Genomic DNA, 23,398 nt, shown 5'->3' with positions numbered 1-23,398 from the left:
GTCATAGACTCCTGCCAGAAAACACCTGCTCTTCATGTAAAGAGCAAAGGAGGGGGACCTCCAGGTCTCACCCTAAAAAGCTGGCAATGACTCTTCTGTCATGACTCAGTACTTTAACCACAGGTTTGGGACATAAATCCCTAAAGCCAATACAACACGGTTCTCGAGTTAGGAGTTTGTGTTGTTCACGTGACAGAAACCAGTCTGGAAGCCAGGACATCTCGTCTCGATCATCTGGGAGAAGAGCCAAACCAAAAGTGTCATTGGAGTCCCCACCAAAGAAAGCACAGCCTTGCCAGACAGCCTGTGCCCTTGGGCCTGCCGACCTGTTGCTAGTCTGTGAGTTAAGTCAATAAACAGATTTAAGCTGAAGCCGAAAGAAATGCAAATCGTTTTCTCCCTTTAGGTTTCCATCTTCACTGCCTCTAAGGGATCCACTTAGATGTGCAAGGACAAATTTCAATGAGAGGTTACACAAACATAGGAAGTTACAACTCAATGGCCAGTTCTGTCACATCAAAGCTCTCACTCTTCCAAGAGGCCAAGTTTTGTTCTTTAACAAACATGTAAAACAAGCAACTTTCCTGAATCACCTAGCAGCTCTTTCAGGAAGAACAGGAGAATAGGACATCACAGTCACCAGAGGAGAACGCGAGTACCCTACAGGGCACCAACAGCTGCCTGTACCCTGTGGCTCCAGTCCTCTGCTGACCCTACTTGAGTAACCCCTGAAGTCAGAGTCTTCACCCCTGCAGGCAGATGTGGTGCCTCTTGAAATGCCTCCCCACCACGATGATCACACTTCAGGGGTGTTAGGTTTCAGACCTTTCCAAACAAGTAGCCAACACGTTGGGGCGATCCACACAGAGTATTTAAGTGACATTAAAAGACACTGCCTAAAAATAAGTAGATTACTACTCATTTTTTGGAACCTTCTCACAACTGAAATAATTCTGGCAAATCCTGAGAGAGAAGAGGTTGAATAGATATACGCTTAGTTTGAAAAACTGTGCTTTCCAGATCTAGGAGTAGAGTCTAATACGGCTTAGAGAAGATAAACCAGAGGTACTCTGGGCCGAGGACGTGCAATGCCATCCTCAAAGTAGTATCTAGTCCCTCTTCCCAGTGAGGCCATAAGACATGGTCCCTTGAAAAGTGAGTACTGCTACTAACCCTCCCAGCCCCCAAACCAGATGCTGCTCGACCTTACTCCTCCCAAATACTACAACATTTTCTCATCAAGGCGTTTTATTGCCAAGTAGGTACAACTTCCACTTGTGTGCAGGCCTTTATGGAGAATAATGTCCACTGGCATCCTAGGGAAACTACAGTTCCCTGGACTGAAAATAAAGAAATAAAACCTTGCCTGGGGGGCTTTATATGTTCGTGTTTACTGAAAGAAAATTTAAACCTCACTAATTACCTTCTTCTGTTCATGTTCTTCTGACTACTTTCATGCCAAGATTCATACAATTGCAGCAAGAGAAAATGAAACACCATGTAGAACAAACTTTCTTGGTTAAGCTTAGCCTCATTCTCTGGGAACTATTAAGAAACCCCATCCTTCTCATGGAAAATGTCTGTGCTTTTCAGTGAGGGAAAAACTAATGAACAGACACAACATGACATAGGCAGCCGTGGAGACTTGACCCAGGTTCAAAGAGCAGCTCACCCACTTCTTTCCTGGAGGAACCGGAGGAAAGGCTTCAAGACCCTACGTCCTCTCTAAAAGTGTGATGGCTTTTAAGTGGACATTACAAAGGGAACGGAGAACTACCTTAGAGAGTTGGAAGGAGGATTTGTATTTGTTAACTACTGTTTGGTAGAAATGTGTTAACCAGATTCCTTTCTCTGACATTCCTGTGTATCAGCAGAACAAATTCCTGGAACGAGGCTGGTTTAATCTCTACAGGGCAGTTGTCATCACTAAATCAAGGGCTCTGCAGGTTAGTCAGCTTATCTGCAAATTGTGGGAAATTCTCTGAGAGTTTTAGGGGCCGTGTGGGAAAAGGCACTTTGAAAAGTCTTAGCTTTCTTGTATATTTTGAAGCATTCAACAGATTTGGTATTTCAACCCAACCACTTATACAAGAACGACCACATAGCACACCCAACTGAGTCACTGCAAGGACGCTGACATGGGCAATACTGACCTGATTCCCCTTCACATTTCACTCAGGCACTGACCTCACCTACTTATTATTCTACTTTGTACCTCTGAAGGCATCTCGTCTATCCAGGGAAATCACTGAATTGGTCACCAAACTGGACAACGTGACTGTCAGCAGCCACGGCCAGAGGCTTTCACACTTTTGCCTCAGAGAGGTCATTCTGAACCTGTGTGGACACAGCCACCATTTGCCATTACAAATGTAAAAAATGTTTATAGAAAGCTAAGTCCATGGTGATTCCTGGGTTTAAAATTACAGTGTGGTGAGTTGTTGACTAGATCCTGAGCCTCTCTACAACACCTGCTGCTCAGAGGGGTTCATTTTGGGCAAGGCCAGCACCACACCTATGCTCAGGCTGTTACTAATGAGTCCTGCGCATGACAAGGCAGGGAGAAGCCACCCAGAAACTGTAAGGACAGATGATGGAGTCACATTATGAAAACTGGAACTCCCTTGGAAAGAAGGACCCTGCCCTTCATAAAATTCTAACTACAAATTTTACATAATAAACCTTCAAGAGAGGCTTATGAAAAGATGCCGGTAAAGTTCCAATTGAATGCGAGCGAGTTCAGGTGCAGAAATAAGGCAGTAAAGAGGCCTTCTGGCCCCCACCAGTATGGGATGTTGTGTGGCTCTGGTAGGTGTTGCTCTTCGATCAGAACTTCCCCGGCCCTTCATGAGAGACACACATACCCTCTAAAAAATGAGAAGTGAAGGCATTACCTTGTCACGTAAGCCTCTAAAACTAATTTCCAAAAGAAAAAGCGCTAAAAGGACCAAGAGAAATAAAACTTTGACGTGGGATTTCCCCAGTCTCCCTTCGTGTTAGGAAACTCCATAAGCACTTAGATATACAACCATCCAAAATCAGAACAAATTTTTTTCTTAACGGGGGGTGAGGTTGGGGAGAACTTCAGCCCCACAGTGGGCAATCTAATAATCTATGGATGGGAAAGTCAATTGTATTGCCTCAGTGGAGTGCAAAATGGCAATATCTATTGTTGTTTTTAATGTACTGGCCCTTTGATCCACATCTAAGGATTCCTAGATTCCATATATAGGGATTAACCTATAGATATACTTACACATGAGCACAGAGATATATTAACGAGGATGTTCACTACAGCACTGTAATAGAAAACCCATTCACTATTGGTAATAGAGAATCAGTCTAAGTGACCTTCAATAGGTGAATGTTTTAATAAATGTTTGTGCCCCTGCGCCGTAAGACACTGGTTTTCATACTCTGATGCCCAAGCTTTATTTACTCCATACCAATTATATCAGAATCTCTGGTATTGGGGGCCCAGGCATGAGTATTTTTCCAAACTCCAAGGGTAATTCCAATGTGCAGGTCAGTTTGAGAACCAGTGCTACAGAATCCTATGCCCAGGTTCAAAGAATGTCCTAGGTCCATGAATACTGACATGAAAAAGATCTAACATATTCAGAGGAGGAAAAGAAGAAAAAAGAAATCAAGTTGCATAGCAAAACATATGTATCACCATTTATGTTAAAACTAAAAACAACCCTGTGTTTGTAACAATACACACACACCTATATATGTGAATGCATAGAAATCCTTCCAGAATTGGTGGTATAAACTGTAAAGTTGGTCAAAACTTAGCCAAATGCTTGGCACATGGAAGACGCTCGATAAATAGAGGCTATTACTTCCACGTGCATCTAAGTTTTTGGAACCTATGGTTTCATACTTGGATAGTGAACTCTTCTTATAAGTGCACCAGACAGTATTCTACTGAAACTAGGAAGTTTGCAAGCTTCTCAATAACCCCATTAAAACTCTAAGTATACACCTGAATAACTCATTAGCCTTTAAAATTACAGCTTGCTCTGTGTATACACGAAACCCATGCCCAAAAATGCAGGCAGATTCATTGTCAATATCATATTGATTTGTAGGTCCACCAAAATGGCCCATTTACAAGTCGTTCTATGTCAGCTAACAAATCTAAAAACTACAACGTAATGCTAGATGCCACCTTGATGAACAAAGAGGAAGAATATTCCCAGGGCTACGTGTTAAAGCCCCAGGGATGACAATGTGACAAACTTTAGAAAAATGTTTTGTTTGGTCTTAAATTCTTCATATCCCAAGAGGCAATTAGTGGAGAATTTCTGGTTCCCTGAAGCCTTCAAATAGTCACAGGGCCAGTTAGAAGAAAAGTTGGGAGATTCTATTATTTTTTTCTTTTTATTTGGCTCTGTTTCAATTACACTTCTATTGTGGATCAGAAATCAAAGGGCATCACAAATACAGCCCAGGATAAGAGGCTTCAGGATGCCCATACATGGAATAAAACTTAGTATGTGGTACACTCTTTTTAAAACATTTTTAATGATTATTTTTAATTTTTATATATTTTTTAATGTTTATTTATTTTTGAGAGACAGAGTGTGAGCCGGGGGAGGGGCAGAGAGAGAGGGAGACACAGAATCCAAAGCAGGCTCCAGGCTGTCAGCACAGAGCCTGACACAGGGCTCGAACCCACAAACCATGAGATCATGACCTGAGTCAAAGTCGGACACCCTAACATTTGCTTATTTTTGAGAGAGAGACACAGAATCTGAAGCAGACTCCAGGCTCTGTACTGCCAGCACAGAGACCAATTCAAGGCTCGAACTCATGAACGGCAAGATCACGACCTGAGCCTAAGTTGGTCACTTAACCGACTGAGCCACCCAAGCGCCCCAGCTTGTGGTACAGTCTTAAGATGCAATCAAACATATTTAAAAACTATATTTTTATAAAAATGAATTTAGTACAATTTTCAAAATTCTTCTCTATTTTAGGTAATTTTAAAAAGGTATGCATCATCCACATTTACTTGGGCACTGAATGTTTGACTACAACAACTTAAAGCTGGATTCCAGCAATTTTCTCCCAAGTACATGCTCCTAAGTTTCTATCTTTAAAGGTGGGGTTCTCTCTAAAATGAACAAATCAGGAGACTATATATGTTGGCGAGGATGGGAAGAAAGGGAACCCTCTTGCACTGTTGGTGGAAATGCAAACTGGTGCAGCCGTTCTGGAAAACGGTGTGGAGGTTCCTCAAAAAATTAAAAATAGATCTACCCTATGACCCAGCGATGGCAATGCTAGGAATTTACCCAAGGAATACAGGAGTGCTGATGCACAGGGGCACATGTACCCCAATGTTTATAGCAGCACTTTCAACAACAGCCAAATTATGGAAAGAGCCTAAATGTCCATCAACTGACGAATGGATAAAGAAGATGTGGTTTATATATACAATGGAATACTACCTGGCAATGAGAAAGAATGAAATCTGGCCATTTGCAGCAATGTGGATGGAACTGGAGGGTATTATGCTAAGTGAAATAAGTCAGTCAGAGAAAGACAGACACCATATGTTTTCACTCATATGTGGATCTTGAAAAACTTAACAGAAGACTATGGGGGAGGGGAAGGGGAAAAAAAAGTTACAGAGAGGGAGGGAGGCAAACCATTAGAGACTCTTGGATACTGAGAACAAACTGAGGGTTGATAGGGGGTGGGGGAGAAGGGAAAGTGGGTGATGGGCATTGAGAAGGGCACTTGTTGGGATGAGCACTGGGGGTTGTATGGAAACCAGCTTAATAATAAATTATATTCAAAAATAAATAAGTAAATAAAAATAAAGGTGGGGTCCTCTTTATCAATCATTAAGTCACCACACTGCTTACAGAAGCAAATGAAAACATGGTGATCGTATGAACTCATAAGAGGCAAGAGATGGTCTTTCCTGGACCAAGATTTTATCAAGGAATTTTATGAACTTGAGGTCTGAATGCTGACAATATTCCTATGAGATTAAGACTAATTATTTCCTTGCTACATCTCCCAAAGTTTATGTAGTTGAAACCCAATTCCTTCAAATATCACTAAATATTCATTGCAAACAGCTGGAAAGGAAATCTATGATTCTCAGAACTGCAAAATGATTTCCAGTATACTAGTATCGGTCCCAGTGAAACACAGTTACCATTACTTTGGAAGCAATGCACTGGAAGCATACACTGGAAAGCATACATTGTCAAAGAGGAAGTAAAATGTATTTTTTTGAGCTCTTCGCAAGTTAATAAAAAATGAGTACACAGCGCCCATAGGACAATGATGACCAAGTCTGAACAAATGGTCCACCATCAGTCAATGCGGTATGCCTATCGAGCTTTGGGAAAATATCAAAGATTAAAGGAACTCCATCTGATACCTATTGAGTTAATAGGCTCTTTGGCAAGTGAGTTCCAAGTCACTCCCAGAAATCCCAGATGACCTTGGAAGAACCGGATAATGATGCCATTCCTGAAAGTTAAGAAGTCATACAAAGGTAGAGTCTTAAGGAAGCACAAAGTCGAGGCATGTGCTGTCAGAAAAAGTGTTTTCCTTTTTTTTAATATGGGCTTCAAAACTGCCTAACCTATGCATAATAAAAGCAATTGAGGAGACAGATAGGATAAGTTGTGAGAGCTAGCAGGCTTTGCCAAGGACAGGAGAACACGTGCGTTGAATAAGTGAACTGGTGAATGTATATCATCTCTTTTCATAAAGCTAACAATCAACCAAAATAGAAACTATCAGCAGCTACAATAAAAAGTGTTTCCTCATTGGTGATTTCTCTCCATGTGACAAACATCCTTGGGAAGTTATTCACATAGCTTAACAAATGATTCTGAAACTGCATGAGCCAAACAAATAGTGAAGAAAGATCTTTACTGAATTTTAATTACTATACATGGATTACCACACTCGTGACTTAAACTCAGGCCAAAAAACAGAGCCATTCCACAGTCATCAAGGGGGAAGTGTGAAGGAAGCTGATACTAGCCAGTGCCCACTCCACCCAACTCTGTAATTTTCTATATAATTAGGTGAGAACAGTAATTGCTTAATTGCATAACTCAAGAAGACTAGACATTTGCTTCTCTTGCAAAATTTATTCTAAATGCGGTAACAAGAAAAGCTCTGTTGTAAATTACTACTTTGACTCATTTACGAAGCCTACAGTAGCTGGACTGAGGTTAATATTTGGATTTCATATTCTGCAAATATTGTTAAACAGTCAAAAGTCATCAAGTGGCTAAATATGGGAAGCTATCAATATAAGACTGGTTAAATGATTTAGGGTACCTCTGTATGGTGAAATACCACACAGCCATTAAAAAGAAAGGGACACCTTTTCTATTGTTAAGAGGTCTAAAGTATATTAAGTTTCCAAGTTACAGTATAAACATGATATATCATAAATGTAAAAGGAATATACTTAAGCATGGAAACAAAGTATCTAGCCTGTGATAAAATAATAGCTACAAAAACCCATCAAGTAGCTCCTATTCTAGAGAATAAAATGGACATTGGAAAAGGAAGGAAACTTGTTTGCATCTCGGTTCCTTCTCATTTTTTTTTTTTTTTAAACATAGGCTTAGACTACTTTTTCCCCTTGATTATCAAGCTGTTTCCAAATGTTTAGAAAGTAATTAGATCTTATAAAAATTAAGTGGCTTTTTGGGGCTCCTGGCTGGCTCAGTCAGTAGAGCATGAGACTTTTGATCTCGGGGTCATGAGTTCAAGCCCCATGTTAGGGATAGAGTTTACTTAAAATAAATAAATAAATAAAATAAAATAAATGACTTTCATTTAACAACCCTCTTCAACATGCCAGCCACTTTTATTGTGCTTTACATCCATTTGTTACCTCAATGAATAAAAGAGATAAACTGTGAATCCTTACGTGTCTCCTCCTGAGAACACAGTCCACTGTCAACAAATCTCTATGCTCTGACCTTAGTTGCTTTAATTTCTGCACTTTTCCACTTTACCACACCCACCTCTGCGATTGTTAGTTCTCAAAATGAAAACGATCTGTTCAACTGTAAAACACCAATACGAACAGTGACTTTGTTTCCTTTAAACTTATAATGAATTTAGAATAGGGGGGAAGAAAAGGAGAGGCAGCTACCAAACCATTTACTGAAGACAATACTGTATATATCAATACAGTTCCATCTCATCACCATAGCAACAGAACGCATAACTGCTTCCACCAAAATAGCACAATTCAGAATCCGCTGAAATCCACCGTGCTCTTTGCTATAGAAGTAACTATTGCTACCTTTATCTTCAGAAAATCCACTCTCCAGGTGGCAGCCCCAGGAACACCACATACGGAATTTTTTGTTAGGTGTTTATTAGGAAGCTTGACCCAGAAGGAATGAATTTGCTTAGTAATTTTAAAGTCCTGCTTTCTAAAGCCCAGTTCTAAAGCTACTGAAGTAGCAGCACAGTGTATCCTCTTACATTCATGGCTCCTGACCCAATCTTAAATAAGCAAGCAAATACCATAATGGGAAGTCTGAATTACAAAAGGGCACAGATGGAAGCCTAACAGCTGATCACAAAAGAGGAAGGCAAACACTGGTAACTATTTTTTAAAGAAGGACAAGAAACTTAACGTCAAAATAAGAGATGGTACTAACACTAAAAGAGACCCCAAAATAAAGACAAAAACGATAGGCTATGCATTTCAAGGGAACATGCAATCTACATGAAGTCATGATTAAAAAGCTGCTTAATTATTATTTATTCATGATTTCTAAATATATACCACCCACCACCTTTCCCTTCTGTCCCACATTTCTTCCCCCCCCCCCCCCACCTAAAATCATCATTTACCTTACAAGCACCACTTTCCATTCCATGAAAATAATCAACCAGGACAATCTGTTTTCGGTATGTCTCCCTTCTATTCATCAGCAGAAAACAGAGCTATGACAGATGTTCTAGCTAACCTGGCAACTGGCCCCTTCGTGGTTACTCCTCTTATAAACACCACCCACCTCATTGGGTAGTAGCACGTAAAAGGTAAAAGCCAGCCTCTTTGTGGGAAAACACGCTGGTTAACAACTGTACTTGCTCAGACTGGAAAGGCAACCAGGACAGAGATGCCCACAGGTAATCAACCTCAGACACACACACACACACACACACACACGCACGCACGCACGCATGCACGCACACGCATACGGGTGTCAAACTGGTTTTTCCTCATAGGGACAATTCATAGACAGTCAGGAATCACCCCTCACCCCACATATCTACACACAAATCTCAAGTTCACAATTCTGTGTGATCATTTATACATTTTTATTCATTCATTCATTCATTCATTCAGGGACCCAGCATGTGCCCACTCTGTTTGGTTTTGGGATACAAAGATGACCGAAACAGATGTAGACCTTGCCCTTGCACAGCTAGTTCACAGGCACATGAGCCCTTGGCTCCTTAAGCCAACTCAAGAGTCTAGACTCTGGCTCTGTGAGCAGACACACAGGAAGTAAGTAGAAGGAGTGGTCAATTCTTCACCTCATCTTCAACAGGCAAGAGCAGATTTTACTTGCTTCAAATAACACAGTCTCCCAGTAACTTCCATGTTCCCTTGAATATAGCTTGGGAGAGGAAGTAAAAGGAAGCAGAGGGTGATATCTGTTCTTAACAAATAGGGGGCACAGAGTACCCTGCTAAGGTTTGGGACCTCAAACAAGACACTGGCATCCACTTCCGTCCTCGAAGGATTAACTGCTACAGGAACTGCCCTCCCACTACAAACAACTAGAAAAGTGGACAAAACACATGAAACAACTGTACTAGTTACTGGACAAAGACAATGCAGGACCATGATCTTTGAGACAAGGAAATTCCAAGTGAGATAAGCCCTACTATCACCCCAACTTACTCTAGGCAGTAGGGCAGGAAGGGGAAACCCAAGCCAAGCTCAGGGGTCGTGCTAAGCTGAGGAGCCAGAGATAAAAGTTCGGGGAGAATGAGGCAGTGAGCAACTCTGGAAATCTGCAAAGGGGGTCCCCTCCAATCCTCGGCTGAGTACTACTCTGCACGAGGACCTAGGGTTCACATGGGGCTGGGAATAAGCGGCATTCCCACCAGCCTGAGTAGAAAGAGCTGGTTTACATAAAATATCAGGAAGAGCCTCCAAAAGGGTCCTAGACACAGCCTGCTCTGGAAAGGGCTTAAAAGCCGCCTCAAAAGGGTCTCGCTGATCCCAAGTAATTTAACCATGTGCCAGAACAAAGGCCAACACTCTTTAAAGGGAGTCCTTCAGGCAGAAAGAAATTGATACCAGATAGAAATTTGGATCTACACAAAGCAAAGAAGAATGCTGGAAATGGCCAACCTCTGGGTAAATAGAAAACCAGACACTGCCTCAGAGTTTCCCAGCCACTGACCTTTAGGATGTGCTTTTGCAGAAATCCACAGATGACACTAACGGGGTCAGAAGGTCAGGATCAAAGTGAGTCCTAGCTCTACTACTAACTGTCCCCCTAACCTCAGTCTCTTAGAGCCCTCTGGGCCATTATTTCCTCAGAAAAATGCCCTCCCTTGAAATGTCATCACACTATATAATGACCATGAATGTGCTTTGGAAATTCTGAGTACTGAGCAAAGATTTACCAAGTGCCTTCTATGCACATTTCTAGGCTTTATATGTCTGGACCTCAGTTTATTCATCTGTAAAATTAAAATAATAATAGTACCCAGTTCAAGGGGTTGTTGGCCCCATTCAGTAGGTAAATATATGTGAAGTATAAAGAATAATGTCTGGCCAGAGTAAGTTCTTACAGATGAGATTATTATGACTATTTCTACTACTGCTGCTGTTGGTAATTAATGTTACTACTGGGCATATGATCATTAAAAAGACCAATTTGGTTCTTGCCCTCAGATTCCATATTTGAGCTATGTGATAATGAAAACAATGCTTTGGGGATAGTTTTTTAAAATTTTGCCAGAGAAAAATGTGGGATAGCTGGGGGAGAAATACTAGTGTGAAGGGATCCCTAGACCTCACTTCCAGCTCTTCTCCTCAAGTAGCCCTGGGACCCCGGTTACATCATTGCGCTTGTCGGAGACTCAGTTTATCCTTACAGAGGTAGGTGAGAATCTTCAAGGATCCCTTCCAGTCCCAACATCTGATGATATGAACCAGAGGATCCATTTTAGAAGCATGTTGCTCCTGCCTTTGAGCAATTTAATTCTCATAGCATCAAATCCCCATATAGGAAACAATTAATTTTGAGGAAGGGAAGTTTGTGATTTAAGAAAGCTATAAGAAATAAACTCGAAATCTAGGATTAATATAAACGCCTGCACATAAGTCCCAAACCTAGAACCAAGGCCACCTGATTCATCTCCCTAAAAATGCGAAGGAGTACAATAGCCTGTCACTCCCACCTACTGCTGGGTAAACCACCATTTTGATTTTGAGAAGCTAATATAATTAGAGGAAGCAGGGAAGCTCTTCCTTTTGGTTCCAGAGTTTGAATTGGCTCCAAACAAGCAGAATTCTCTCTCCTGTCTACAGTTCTAGAATTGAGAAGAAAAATGGTAGTACGCTGTGGAAGTTCCTTACGCCAGAGAAAAAAGAAGAAATATGTCAACAGCTAGTTTCTTCTACTGGTTGTTTATACCAGCATGTACCACAATTGGTAAGCTATCAATTACAAACACAAAAGCTCCCATAAAATCAACTGGTTCCGATCTTACAAAATATAGTTAATTTTAGCCAAGTCTCAAAAACCAATATTTTCCTTTTTGATAAGCATCATTCAAGGTAAAGTTTCCACTGGAAGAAATAGTAAGTGGTGGAACCCTAAGAGAATGAATCTCTGTCTGATCTTCCAAAAACAGTTGTGAAAGGAACTTTCCTAAAGTTTTCCTAACATGTTGCAGAGGATGAGCCAAAGATTTTGCAGAATTTTATAAAGAGCTTCTATTAACTTCATTGGAGAGAACATGTTGCATAACATTAACTCCAGGGAAAAAATATTTTTCTGTACGTATATATAATATGCTATGTATCATTACGGGTAGTTCCCAGACCCCCTGCAGTTTACCATCAGCCTTAGCCCCAAAACTTTAAACACACAACTAAAACGCATCAAAGGAGTCCTTAAAGCACACTCGCATCATGTGCACATACACACACACAGAGTAAAATTTGAGAGCATGCTGTATCTGTCTTGGGACCTGCCATTGCTACCTCAGATGGACACGTTTCTAACCTATATGTCTACTTGAACACCTATGGGAACTACCTCATCTCCTTCTCCCTGTGATTCTAAAGGGGGTAATCAACCAAGTGATCATATGCCTTCATCAACAGAGGTGGGCACATGGCACTGGCTTGGCCAATCAAGGCACTCTACCCCCTGGACAGAGTAACTGATCTTGAGATGGGCACCCAACACAAAGAAAACCAGACATCTTTATGTGTGTCAATGCTGTAGACACATCCTAGAATCATGAGATAGGACCATAAACACCTGCAATTTACAATAATTGACTTTTCCACCATGTGTTGGAAACAACCCAAGAATGAAGCCAGCAAAGATAAAAGCAGAACTGAGAGATGGGACAAGGGGCATGGGGAGATGAGGAGGTTTTAAATGACATCATTTAACTACTGGATCCAGCTAAGCCTCAAGTCAAATATCCCCAGAACTCCCCACTGCATGTTTCAATGAACTACTGCCCCCACCAGCCAAGTTAAGTGGGTTCTGTCCCTTGATGCAAAAACAAAAACAAAAACAAAAACCTGATTCATGCTCCACTTGACTAACTGGGGTGAAAACTATCACTTATTGAGTGCCTCCCAAGTGTCAGAGACCACGTGGAACATCAATATGCATCATTTTAGCAGGGCACCTGGGTCGTTCAGTCGATTAAGCATCCAGCTTCGGCTCATGTCACGATTTCACGGTTCATGTGTTTGAGCCCCTCGTCGGGCTCTGTGCTGACCGCTCAGAGCCTGGAACCTGCTTCAGATTCTGTGTCTCCCTCTCTCTCTCTGCCCCTCCCCCACTCATGTTCTGTCTCTTTCAAAAATAAATAAAATTATGTATCATTTTAGCTAATTTTTATCATCATTCTGGGAAGCAAATGTCACAATTTTATAATAAAGAAAGCTACCAAGGATATCCAGAGACCTAGGAAGTGTCCTCAGGGATTTAAACCCTGCCTGTCTCATTCCAAAGCCCATTCACTTCTTACCAACTACACCTCCTCGAACCACAAACCTGTGTCTTTCAAGATACTTCATCATTTTCTAAGACTCAACCTAATAATCAAGCTGACAATCAAGCCATAAATCCAAACACAAGTGTCTCATTTTAGGGAAGGCTCTTAAGACTTTGCTGCTCACAAGTCAATATGAATAATGTAACACCTCTTTTCTCAAATGAATCCTATTTTTGGAAACAAATTTTGCCAGGCTGACTTTCCAGGAATCTTAAACAAGCCTGGAGGGACTTATTCTTTGAAGCTTGGAAGTAACACAAGTTTTGGGGTGTATGGTGTTGAAAAAGACATAGTTAGAACATAGAAGTCATCGTCACAGCTAAGCAGGAAGCATTCAGAAATAACCACCACCACCCCCCTTTCTCAAAGACAGGCCACAATCCAAAATTTTAGTCATTCATCTCTAACTTTGCCCCCAGCAGTAGAGTTTGCGAGAGACAGACTGTAGCAAGAAAGGAATTTAACAAGGGGGGGTAGCACACAACTAGGCAAATTTAAGAAAAGTATCAAGGGTCTGAAAATTCCACCAGTAGGCCTGCAAAAGAACATATCACAGGTGAAGGTGTCAAACCAATTGAAGGAGGTGAGAAAGAAGGGGTGGAGAAACTGGAACAGGCAAAGGTGTGGTCAATAGAATTCAGTGTTCTGCTGTAGGCATAAAATTCATTAGCTACATCTCTTTTAACATTTAGGAAAAGAACTAGCATGGCAATAAGGAAACTATGCTTAACTAACTAGTCATTACTATCCTTTTTTGTAGGACTTGGGTTTAACAGGTGGAGTTGAGGCCCCTATTTGGGTAATGGCCAACTACCCTTATTATAGGTTGGGTTATTTATTTTACATAACCACAAGAAAAAGGTAAATGTTAAAACCATAGGGTGTCACCCTATTTCATAACATGTAATAGTATATTCCCTTCATAACGTAATTTAGTTTTCTAAGTACTTGTGTATACACTGTGCCATTTGATTTTCCCAACAACCCTGAGAGGAAGAGAGTCACAGGCAATCAGATACTGTTTTCACTTCCACTTTACAGATGAGAAACTATCTTTGAGCACTAAAATGACCTCCACAAGGCCAAACCACTCCTAAGTAGCAGAGCAGGGACTTGAATTCAGGCCACCCTTCTTCCAATATTCTGAATTGCCAGCCTGACCATCCTAGAATTATCCAACAAAGAATAGTCTCAGGCTCTTTTGTTGAAAGGCTCTGACGGAAGAAACAGCATTTAAATTACGTTTCAAACAGTTATTATTATCTGTCATCAACATATGCGATGTTTTAGAGGGCAGTCCATTATACTTCTAGGAGGTGTTTATAGTGGCAAAAATCATACAAATGAAGATACTCCAGTGTTTTATTGGGTCAGCTACAGCTTTACTCACTCGTCTCATCTCTACATTAATTAACCAGCTATTTGTCAGGGATTATATACAAAGGATTAAGGAATACAAAATTGGGGGCACCTGGGTGGCTCAGTCGGTTAAGTATCTGACTCTTGGTTTCAGGTCAGGTTACAATCTCACGATTTGTGAGTTCAAGCCCCAAATCGGGCTCTGCACTGACAGCTCAGGGTATGCTTAGGATTCTCTATCTCCCTCTCTCTCTGCCCCTCCCCTCTCAAAAATAAACATAAAAAAAAAAAAAAAAAGGAATACAAAATCGAACACACCATACTCTGTCCCTGTCAGAAATCAAATAGATAAGAGGGAGAGGCTGACTTGTAGATATGCTATAAGAACACAGAGGAAAGAGACCTGTATCCAAGATGATATCTCCAGAGTGGGAAACCAGAAACATCACACTTGGTTCCAGTCATTAAGGAGCTAACAATCTAACAGAGAAGAGACTCATGAACACAGCAAAATACAGAGTAATAGATATAAATGCCACAAAAGAGGTATTAAGTAATGTAAGTGTTCAGAGGACATAAAGGGCACTTCTAATTAGGATGACCTCAGAAATTTTTTGAAAAGATTAAATATGAATAGGCCTTTAGAGAACTGTTATATCTTAGTGGAGCATAAGGCAAAGACTACAAAAGCCAGCTGCCTGCTCCCTGTAGAGACATCCTGAGAAGCTCCAGATTCCATATTGGCCTATGACAACCACTGAGCTGAGGACAATGATGCTGCTGAACTCCCGTGAACTCTCTCATTCACAAGGTCATAAAGATATACAAACAAACAAACAAACTTGATGAAAGACATCCACGACACTCATCTTTGTAGGATCAGAGCCATTACGTTAAAAACGTGAATCATTTGTGCCTCCAATATTTCTCTCTAAATTGCCTTCATACCCAATAATGGGAAGATTGCCACGTAAAGAATATCTTATTCTTCAAGACTGTCAATTACATTCTCACAAATCATTCTAACCAGTCCATTTGGTTTTGAAGGAGAAACAAGTTATGAATGCATCACCCTAAAAGCATGCTAATACCATCAGAAGGATATATGGGTTTCACTCATTTTCCCATTTCCAGCAAAACTGGCACTAGCATACGTGCTCAACTAAAAATCATTAAAAATTAGAAAAGAGACCTGAGAGACCATTTTACAGATACCAAGACTATGAGAGATTAAATGACTTCTTCAAGGGGCTCCTGGGCGCTTCAGTCAGTTAAGCGTCTGACTCTTGATTTCGGCTCAGGTCATGATCTCACAGTTTTAGGAGTCCAAGCCCTGCATTGGGCTCTGTGCTAACTGCATAGAGTCGGCTTGGAATTGACCCTCTCTCTGCCCCCACCCTACTGGCGCTCTCGCAAAATAAACTTTAAATAAATAAACAAACAAACAAACAAATAAATAAATAAATAAATGACTTCCTCAAGCTCACACACTAATTTAAAGACAAAGCAGTTAAGTAAGACTCAAGGAGTGATTCTAAATAGATTCTTAATAACTGGGAAGTCTGACCTAGCAAATTAATCTCAAAATACCACACAAATGTGGGAGTTTTTTTTTGCCACAATTTAAAACAGTTGGTAGGTAAATAAACAAAAACCTATACAAATGTTTTTGGTTTGTTAATGATGCTATTTTAAACACTGAGCTTTTGACAAGATTTTTACAATCTAATTCTCCTACTCAGTAGAACGAGTCAACTTTGATTGCATTTTCTTTAACTCTTTCCGTCACAAAAGTAGAAACCCAATTCCAGAAGCAAACTATGCCGCTATTCTCTAAGAATCTGTAATCCTTCAAATAACAGAAAGAGCTACAGAGACTCCCCACTGACCAGCTGGTTCCTGCTCTGGGGAGTAGGGTGGAAAGAAGGGAGAAGGTCCAGGATTAACAGTTTTCTTGACTATTAGGAAAGTTCAGACATGTGGTAGTGTCTCACTAGACAATGGGGCCTATGTCAATCCTGTTACAAAACATTTTATAAATTCCAGTTTTCAAAAGTATGCCCAGTGGCCTATAGGTATCCTGGAGTGTATTCTTCCTTCAGAAGAAAAGTACATAAAGTACTTCATAATTTCAGATCATTCTATTTCCTAAATAGGATGCTGCATTAGACTAAACTAAACCCTATCTGTATTAGCCTACGTTGGCCTGGGGTGGTCAAAATAAACTTTTTCAACTTTCAGTTCTCCTAAATAAATATTTCTCCTGGTATTTTCACCGACATGTTGATCAGTACTCATTTTTTCTGTTACGACAGTGTTGAATATGTATTCCATCCCCTGTGAGAGGTCTCTTTTGGAATGTTGCTATCATGCTACAAATAAGTTTCACTATATGTTCTCTCCTAGAGAAACAAGAACAGATGTTCATCATATTCTCCTAGTTGTAAACCAAATGAACTGAACCTCCAATTAAGGCAGCTACTCTTCAAATCCCACTTTTTCATATATATTCCAAAATATGTAGGTTACAACTGAAGGACGCTACACAAAACATGAGCAAACTACAGCCTATAGGCCAAATACAGCACCCCACTCCTCACCGATGGTTGTTGTTCTTTTTAAAGTTTATTTACTTTGAGAGAGAGAGAGAGAATGGGGGAGGAGCAGAGAAAGAGAATCCCAAGCAAGCTCCACACTGTCAGCACAGAGCCAGACGCAGGGCTTGAACTCATGAACCACAAGATGACAACCTGAGCTGCAACCAATAGTCGGATGTCTAACTGACTGAGCCACCCAAGCACCACTCACCAATAGTTTTTGGAAATAAAGTTTCATTGGATCACAGCCACACCTAGGTTTATAGACTGTCTGTAGCTGCTTTCTGAGTAGTTGTCACAGATATTTGGGTCCCTCAAACCTAAAACATTTACTATGTAGTACCTTGTAGAAAAAGTCTGCTGACCCCTGGTCTATATTAAGTACACCAAACAAAAGAAGTTTGGGGATGTTTTCCAAAACACTTATATAAAAAATAAATTCATTCATGGGGCTCCTGGGTGACTCAGCCAGGTAAGCATCTTACTCTTGATTTCGGTTCAGGCCATGATCTCATGGTTCATGAGTTCAAGCCCCGCAGAGGGCTTTGTGCTGACAATGCAGAGCCTGCTTGAGATCTCTCTGTCTCTCTGCCCGTGCCCTGCACGCACGGACACACTCTCACTCTCTCTCAAAATAAGTAAATATATAAGCATTTTAAAGAAAGGAAGAAAGAAAAAGAATTTATTCATTCATTTAGCAAGTATATATTAACCATCTTTGGAAGCTGTTCTAGGGGCTGGAAACCCATTAATCAACTGGAAAGATGAGGCCCCTGTGTTTTTGGAGGTCATATTCTAGTGAGAGGAGACAGACAAACATAACTACTTTAATTCCAGGTAGATAAAACAGGATATATAGAGACAGCAGTCAAGGATTCTGAAGGGTGGTGATTCTTTAGGAGATGCAAAATCATGAGGATGACAGCTCAGAAGATGCCACTGGGACTGACATTTCAATGGCGAGAGGCCAAACATGCAAAAATCTGAAGACTGACCCAGGCAGAGGGAATAACAAAGGCTCCAGGGCAAGAAATGCTAGGCCTGCTCAAAAAACAAAAAGGTGACTAATGCACCTGAAGAGGCACAAGGTAAAATCAAGGGGTCAGCAAGGACCATGTATGATGAGTAATGAGCAAAATCATGATACTAGTAAATTTCCATCTTCAGCTGCTTAGGTATTAATAAACACTACTAGATTAAAAAAAAAAAAAACTAATCAGAGTATAAGGATTGCTTTGGCTACTTCATTTTGCCACAACTTCTTCCTTTTGATCTGTTGAAAATTACCTGAAGCTCAAATGTCTAGCAGCCTAAGAAAGAACACTTTGTTAGAGACAGTTTCTGCTAAGGAAGTAATTACTCCCTCTCCCTGCATATACTGCAACCCCCCCCCCCCAAAAAAAAGACTGACTGTTCTCATTGCAAAGACATAAAGTGACCATTTCAAATGGGATTTTTTTTTTTAAAGAAAGAGAATTTCCCGTTATTAAGCATAATTAAGCCTATTTTCCCAAGTCTACTAGGCTATTCATTCAATGAAGTGAGGTCTGTCTCCTCACCATCTCTGAGTAGCAGCTGTGTGCATGTTCCACCAGAAATCTTTCAAAGCAGTTGGCTGGTTTGGACAAAACGTAATATTCCTTGAAAGTCTGGAAAGATATACCATATGGCTTGGTTTGCCATCGTCAAAGTAAATGGAGGACTGTTTCACTGTAGAGAATTTCAACGTATTGCTGAATAGCCACAAAAATCAATCTTTTTTTTTTTTTTAAATATTTGTTTATTTACTTTGAGAGACAGAAAGAGAACAACACTCGAGAGCAGGGGAGAGGCAGAGAGAGAGAGGGAGGAGAGAGAATCCCAAGCAGGCTCCACACTGCCAGTGCAGAGCCTGACTCAGGGCTCAAACCCACAAACCATGAGATCATAACCTGAGCCGAAATCAAGAGTTGGATGCTTAACCAACTGAGCCACCCAAGGGTCCCTCAATCTCCTCTCTTAATGCCCTTTCCCTTTCAAATTTTTTAAGGGATTTATGAATCTGAAAAAACAACGTTCCATTTTTAGATCCCAAAATATAAGAAGTCAAGAGCATTTGGAAGAAAGGCCAAGACAGAGGTGCTCTGATAAAACCATGACTCTCAGCGAACAGCCAAATTTACGAAGCACGAGTAGTTATGGGATATTCTGGAGGGATGACAACCAACTGGCCTTCACTAAGATGTAATGAGGCACAGATCTGCAGAACAAGGTCCCCTCATTGGTGAACACTGTGTGATGACGGGTATGGCATGGACGTTCATAAGCAGACTTGAACAGGCCATAGAAGAGCGCTGTTGAAAAGTATGCTGAAGCGTGAACCTTCAAAAGCAGCAGCAAAGCCAGAGAAGAACCAGCAGACAACTTCCCCAGAGAATTAACTTGCAATCAGTTTCCTCACCATAAAGCAGGCATAAAATAGTAGTAACCTTCAGGGTGGTGGACACTTTACTAGGTGCTCAATAAGCAGTATGCTCATCAAATGCACCAATCATTTCACGTTTTACCTCACTGAATCCTCACTAAACCCCGAAATAGGTCCCATTGTGCCATGCTTACAACTGACCAGAGACAGATGCTCAGAGGGGTTATATAATTGCCCCAAAATACTCGGCTGGCAAATGGCAGCACCTAGATCCAAAGCCAGATGGCTCCAAAGTCTACATGCAACAGAAGTTGCCTGTTGGTGGTCCACAGACACACTTTCTTAGACCTACTCAGTGTTGACTAATCCCATGGTAGCAGCTAATGTTTGTTAAGCATTTACTGTATGCCAGACACTGAGTTCTTTTCATCAAGTCCTAACTGCAAGTTTATGATGTGGCTTTTATTATTGGCACTGTTTTACAGTGAGGCTCTGAGAACTAAAGATTAGGTCTAATGCCCAAAGTCGCATAGCTGATAAATGGTGGAACTGAGATTTGAACTCTGGCTGTCTGGTTCCAAAGCCAAACTCTTAACCACTAGACCAAACAGTCTCCTTAAAAAGTAATAACGCTTTAAAATACAGTTTTATTAATTGCCAAATAGTTGGATATCCTATTAACACAGAACTTTCGTTCCCAAGCAACGACAATTTGACACACAGTTTGCCATGGTCCCAGGACTCCCTACTCTTTCTCCAACACCAAGACGAGGGGCCAGCTGCCATTTTTCATCATTACTGCTTGCATTTTGTTTTCTCATAAAAGAATTAGGAGGAAGGTAAAATAATTCTCAGGCTTGCATTTCTATCAAAAGTGGTAAATAGAAGACAGTAAGCCACATGTCCAAAGAAAAATGGGAGACAAGTGGACATGAAGATTCTTCTGTGTTTAATATGCAAAATGAATGACTGCTTTCCTTCCCATGCTCAGTTGCATTACCTACCTGCTAGAAACATTTGAATTTGATCTGTCTTAACCTCTACATCATTATAAGCAGCAAAAGACATGTTGACAGCAAGTATACAGCTGTGCAAGAGAGAAAACTTTTAATTCTGTCAACAGGATGATGGAAGGAGTCCCACCTGCCACAGAACAATGCTTCTTAAATATGACTTAGAAGTCTCTAGTCAATTGAATATCTGTTTTGTTTTTTTAAGTGTATATTGCTTGGATAGAAAGAAACTGAGCCCCAGGAAGAGGCTCCATGTTACCCCATGGAACACTACTACCTCCTTGGGCAAGGGGACCCTTCTTTGAAAATAAGTACTCTCAACCCCCCTGTCACCACCACCACCACCCTGCTTGCTTAGCTGCAATGTTAGCTTCCAGCTACGCTAGTCAGTATACTACCCCAGTCAGACTCCCAAGTTGACTACTACCTAAGTCTAATTCCACTGTGGCTCTGTTGGGGACTTATTTGTAAGGAAATGGTAGGAGGCCCACCCTGATACCTGCTGTTTCACAGAGAAATAATGGATTTGTCATGTGGGTTGCCCTATCTACATCTCAGCTGAAATTCCATTTGCAAGGGAAAGAGAGTTAATGGGCCTTAAATGTCAAAATCCACTACAGTTTATACCAATAAGCTGACAGCACTAAATTTACTCCAATGCTGTTCCATTGTCTCACACATTCTGCTATTAAAATGGGTGGTGGGGGAGAAACTTGTTTGGTATTCATTTCAACCTAGTGAACTATTTATAGGCAGGAAAATCACCATGGCTACCTATGCCCCAATGCACAGGCCCATGTTGGGCTCTGTGCTGCCTCAGCCTGGAGCCTGCTTCAGATTTTGTATCTCCCTCTCTCTCTCTCTGCCCTTCCCCGGCTCACACTCTCTCTCAAAAAGTAAAACGTTAAAAAAAAAACACAAAAAACAAAAAACGGAAAGGAAAGGAAAAGAAAGAAACACCCTGTGAGGAATCTTTTAAACCAGTCCACTAAATGTTTCTTAGTTTCAATACTTGTTGGCTCATCACAGCTACAATCCTCATAATATAATCCTCATTAGAAAAAATCTTATCACACGAATTCTCTAACATTTTCTAAATGTAATATAAAAAAATCAATAAAAAAAATTAAGGTGTTTTAGAATTCAGAGGAGAAAAGGGGAGGGTATTCATTCTACCAATGGACTGCTACTTGCAACTAGGAAAAAATAAGTTACTTAAAACTAGAGGTAAGTCTAAAACAAAGTAACCGTTTGATCTACAACACTTAGGGGAAGGACAGAGGGAAAAGGTAGGCAAGGAAGACAGGATTTATTCAGATTACAAAAGAACATGTGTACTGAGTGTGCTGGCTTCCAGGTGGTTCTTGAGTAAAGACAAGAATAAGGAAAAGCCATCAAGCACAGCCTACATAAATATGACCCTGGCCCTGGGGAAAAAAAATCTGAGTAATGAAGCCCAAATATAGGAGCACGATCTAAAAATAACCCTTCTGCTTCTACAGAGGTATTTTCCTGTTAGCATTTATTTGAAATGTGTGGGAAGACAAAACCGTTTAAGTGAATTTCCAGATATTATCAAGTAAAGTGATGCTCTAAACCATATTTGACCAATAGTAAAAATGCAATTTCTCCTTCCCTTAGTTTTCTCTGGCGGGGGGGGGGGGGGGGGGGGGCAAGGGGGACACAAAGGCCAGTAATGGGCAAGAATGTCATTTCTAAATTCCATGATAAGCTGATATTGTCAGATAAAACATCTTAATACCTAACTTATGTCACAGGAAACATTAGATCCTTGGAATTGTGTGAGAACCACTATAATTATTTTTTTCCATAAAGAAAGATGAATAGAAGATGACAGAATGTTGACACTGTGATTACATTTTCCTATCACGCCACAAATTTAAAAGATTTCAGTATCACTGCCTAGGGTGGGTTTTTTCCCCCCTTAAAACTAAAAAAAAAAAAAAAAAAAAAAAAAAAAAGTGCTAAAAAATACAAAACAACTGTGGGTTGACATATGTAACTCTAGCACTTCAAAAAAATATTTAAGGGGTAACTACTAGTAATCACATCCTATGCTCTGTGCTGCCCCTGTTTGAAATCAATCTTTTCCCCAATGGCAGTTAGAAAAAGACAGCCGTACTTTTGTTCCCCCACACTTTAAAATTAGATAACTACAATGGTGGTGCAAAAAAGAAAGAAATGGAGTACCAAAGGATCGTATTTCACTATATAAAGAGCATAAAACAGAAGGCATAGGAGTCTGTCCTTTGGTCACACAGGAATAACGGTCCTACTCTATTTCAGTACAAAGTAAAGATAGAGCTTGGTGGTAGTGACTGGGCATAAGAAGTCACGAAGTCCCACTGCGAAAGCCTGCCTCAGGAGCAACAAGTACCACCCGATAGTCCTGGGTGTGTACATGGGTGCCCAGCAGTGGCGGCATCACCGAAAATAAGACCCCATCCCTCCCCTTAAGGACAGTCAAATTTTAGTGGAAGAACTTTAGTGCGAACAATTTCTCCTAATTGTGCTCAGGAGCACCAAATTTGGTCTGGGACACTGGGGAAATCTGCACAAGTATGTGGTTATAGATAACCTCCCAAGAATCCAGGCCCATGTGCAAACCTTCCTGTGTGTGTGTGTATATAAAATATCATATATCATATCATATATATCATATCATATATATATATGATAAGCTGATGCTGTCTCTAGGTAAAACATCTTAATACCTAACT

At 40.6% G+C, this 23,398-nt stretch overlaps 1 protein-coding gene and 1 non-coding gene across 4 annotated transcripts in view; one reads left to right on the top strand and one right to left on the bottom strand.

Annotated features, from left to right (window-relative positions):
- DAAM1 (dishevelled associated activator of morphogenesis 1) overlaps nucleotides 1-23,398 on the bottom strand; it is a 176,019-nt gene that overhangs the window by 116,998 nt on the left and 35,623 nt on the right. The window lies entirely within an intron of this gene.
- Nucleotides 7,706-7,778, top strand: TRNAK-UUU. Its single transcript has one exon. It is a non-coding gene; the product is annotated as a tRNA-Lys (tRNA).

The sequence above is a fragment of the Lynx canadensis genome, chromosome B3 (genome assembly GCF_007474595.2).
Source record: "Lynx canadensis isolate LIC74 chromosome B3, mLynCan4.pri.v2, whole genome shotgun sequence".
Classification (NCBI taxonomy): domain Eukaryota; kingdom Metazoa; phylum Chordata; class Mammalia; order Carnivora; family Felidae; genus Lynx; species Lynx canadensis.
This window is presented reverse-complemented; position numbering and strand designations above follow the sequence as displayed.